Source organism: Palaemon carinicauda, chromosome 29 (assembly GCF_036898095.1).
Source record: "Palaemon carinicauda isolate YSFRI2023 chromosome 29, ASM3689809v2, whole genome shotgun sequence".
Taxonomy (NCBI): domain Eukaryota; kingdom Metazoa; phylum Arthropoda; class Malacostraca; order Decapoda; family Palaemonidae; genus Palaemon; species Palaemon carinicauda.
The window spans coordinates 46044889-46049137 of NC_090753.1; positions in this window are offsets into that span (position 1 = coordinate 46044889).

The following is a 4249-nucleotide window of genomic DNA, read 5'->3' on the forward strand; positions in this document are numbered from 1 at the left end:
TAACTCCTTCTCATACCTTCCCCTGTCATGTGACAAAGTTTACCATATTTGGCTATGTTTGTATGCTTGAGTGTGACGTACATATTTCTGTGACACACGTCCCGTTTTTTTATAACTCATCAGTTCCTTTGTGGTTGCTTTATGTGTTTGTTGTGCTTTATGCCAAGGTAACAAATTGTAATGGCTGCCATCATAGCCATATGGATGTTATAGCCAAGTTTCCCGGAGTTTTATTGTACACCTAGTGTAGTTAATAATTTTAAAAGCCCATTGTGTTATTCCTTAAAATTCAAAGTGTCCCAAGTGTGATCCTTAGTTAGCTTATAGGGAAAACCATCACATATCTACTGTAACTCGAATGTAAAGATTGCTAAGACAGAAAAATAGACACCTAGGTTTCATTCATGACATAAGGAATTGTTTGTGATTTACTTTCAGAATTTCTGACCTGTGTAGGAGCGTCTAGGGGCTTGCCTCCCTGACTATATCTGTGACCTGGGTATGTTTGTGACCTTTGGAAGGAGGGTCCAGGGCTTGCTCCGCCTAAGTTTTGATCTGGGAAGGTTTGGGACCTGGAAAGGTTTGTGACCTGGGAAGGGACTTGCCCCCTTGCTTGGTCTGTGATCTGAGAAGTACTAGGTTAGGTTAGGTGAGTTTGTTAGGTTTTATGGCCTTTTACAAATCTCGAAAGTGTGAAATAATCATGTTTTTCCCTCCCATAACGGGGAGGGATAACGGGAGAATGGCTTACTTGAGGTGAAAATAAAGGTATAATTCGTTGAAAGCACATTATTTACTGTATGATTTATTTTTTTCTCTTGGAAATGTATTTCCGTGTTGTTCTATAATTTTACCAAGATATTAACTGCTTATGGTATTGCTATAGTTGATTTGTCTGAAAAAGGCTGCCTAATCTGTGGGTTAGGCAACTTCTAAAGATCCATACAGATTTCAGGCAAATTGCTGCATATTTCATGAAACAGGCAATAAAATGTCAATTTCATGAATTAGGCGCATTGACTGCATAATTCCTGTTATACAAAATGTCGAAGGTTAGGCAGTACAATGCCAATACAAAAAGGTCAATCGGACAGAGGATTATCAATGAGTCATCCTTTTGGCCTCATCACGCTCGCCAAAATCACGCCTAGCTCAACCCGTCTCTCAGGAAGGAAGGAGAAAGAGTTTTCATACCCTGGTGAGAGAAGGGGCATTTCTTGACGGGGTGTGTACACTATTTTTTGGATAAATGTTAAGCGAAATAGTGAAGAAAACATGACATAGACAGGTAGAAAAACAGCTTCAAAATAATGTTTTATAAGGTTTGTAACCATTCAACCCTAATGAACTTCATCGGACGTAATGGAATTTTGTGATAGCAAGGTCTTATAAGACGTTCTTTATCCAATTTTGGATATTTTTTCTACAAAAGAATTTCTGGTGTTATGATGTAACTATTAACCTTTGGATAATTGTTATGAAAATTTTTGAAGCTGTTATTTTTCCTGATAAAAGCACCGTGTAGATCTTAGGGAATTCGTATCTTCTATACAGGAACTTTTTATTATTATTATTATTATTATTATCATTATTATTATTATTGTTATTGTTGTTATTTTTATTATTATTATTATTATTATTAATTAGCTTAGCTACAACCCAAGTTGGGAAGGCAGGATGCAATAAGTCAAAGGGTTCCAACGGGAAAAATAGCCCAATGAGGAAATGAAATACGAAATAAATAAACTATAAGAGACGTAACGAAAAATAGAATTACTTAATTCAGAACAATAACAACATTGAAATAGGCCTTCCACATATGAACCACAAAAAGAACCTTGTGTGAGCCGTCTGTTCATCGTAGCAAATTTGAACTTTGGTCGAAAATATTTGCCAACGTTACTGGCTTTTGCTAAAAAGGGGAAAATTAGCATTTTAGTTTCAAATTTTATTTTGAAACTGTAACATTAAAAAATACTGATTGTATGAATAAAATCTCGATTTTTTGTGCGAAAAAATGGTTTGGGAAATATATTTTGTAAAATTGCATGTAAATGTAATTATAAGTTTTAAAACTATTGGACTCTAACTTTTTATATAAACTTTGTTCATTAAAAAAAAAAATCATATTTTCTGGTGTCTTGGTTTGTTAGTTAGTAAAACTGTTAACACAGTTAATCTAAATATGAATACGGGATGAACAAACCAACTCGCAACTGAAAACATTAGAAATTAGGTTATGTTCAGAGATTCGAGGGTCCAGGTGTTATGATAGTAAAGGTGTCTTCCTCTCAATCCCACATATCCTGGTGAGTTGTGGTAATCTTCAATGTATGTAGTAATCTTGGAGGCCCCAGGGGTATTTTCTAAGTCCCCCCCCCCCCCACCCCACACACTCCCTTGGGTACATCAAAGAAAATTACCTCCGTAACTATTTCTCAAATTCATCATATTCCCTTAGAAATTGAATTTTGTTACACATGAGTTTAAAAGGGTATTCATTTCAGGAAAGTAATCATATCCTAATCATATTCCCATTCCTTTTAGGAAATTTATTCTTATTTCAATAAGGTCGAATAGAAGGTTGAAATTCAATATATTTATTTAAAAACGGATATTCCAACTTGAAACAGTTTATGCTAGCTAATTGGAAATGTCCCTTCCAGGTAATCTGTTTGTCGGGAGTTTGAAACATGTAGAAGCACGATACGTACTTATAGTTGTGGGAGTGGGGGAGACTAAAAGTTTTTCCTGATGAGTCATCAGCAGCCATTCCTTTGCTCTACCTGATCCTAGCTTCATGAAGAGGGGACTTGGGCGCTGTTCATATATATATATATATATATATATATATATATATATATATATATATATATATATATATATATATATATATATATATATATATATACTGTATATATATATATATATATATATATATATATATATATATATATATATATATATATATATATATATATATATATATATATATATATATATATATGCAATGCAATAACCTCTGTACAATGGTCTTCCACAGCCTTGGGTTAGTTTTCTTGCATGAGGGTACTCTCATGTACTCCATTCTTACCAAGTGAGGATAGAAAACAGGAAAAATTAAGTGTTTTAAGAACAGTAACAACATTAAAATTAATATTTCCTATGTAAACTATAAAAACTTTAACAAAACAAATGGAAGAGAAATTAGATAAAATAGTGTGCCCGAGTGTACCCTCAAGCAAGGAAACTCTAACCCAAGGCACTGGAAGACCATGGTACAGAGGTAATGCCACTACCTAACACTAGAGAACAATGGTTTGGTTATGGAGTGTCCTTCTCCTAGAAGAGCTTCTTACCTTAGCTAAAGATTCTCTTTTACCCTTACCAAGAGGGAAGTGGCCATTGAACAATTACAGTACAATATTTCACCCCTTGACAGAAGAAGAATTGTTTGGTAATCTCGGTGTTGTCAGGTGTATGAGTTCAGAAGAGAATATGTAAGGAATAAGCCAGACTATTCAGTGTATGTGTAGGTAAAAGTAAAATGAACAGTAACCAGAGAGAAGGATTCAATGTAGCCCTGTCTTGCCAGTCAAAGGACCCCCTAACTCCCTAGCGGTGATATCTCAACGGGCATCTGGTGCCCAGGCCAACCCTTGGGCTCACAGCATATTGCTTTTCCTACTATGGTGGTATTTTAGCTAATAATGATAATATAGGATCAGTCTCTAAGACATTGCCCTCTCCCTCGTCTCTGCCATTCATAAGCGACCTGTAAACCCTTTAAGTCTTTCAAAAGAAAGTAGAAATTCACCAAATATTTCAATCAGATCCAATATATTAATTGGAGATCCCATTGCGAACGACATCACTACCAAGACTGTTATAAGCAAGCATTCATTCTAATCAGGTAAGCAAATGGCTTTCCCATTAGCATCCACTAAACTACATGGTTATTTGCGAGGGGTACTGTAATTACCTTCATTATTATGACTGATGTTGGACCTCTACGAATTCCAATTCCAGATCACTTTGTCCTTAATATCAGGATTAGTCGGAGGAACAATTAATTTTGTCTTAACTATTAAGGTTCTTGGACAGCTCATTCCTATATATAATAATTGGGAAAGGGTTCAGTGGGTTGAAATGAAGTGTCAAATGTCAAATGTGGTCAATTATGTTCTTATAGAGTGGGTCACAGAGACACATGTTTCTGCAGTGATACAGGATCAATACTCATAGAGTT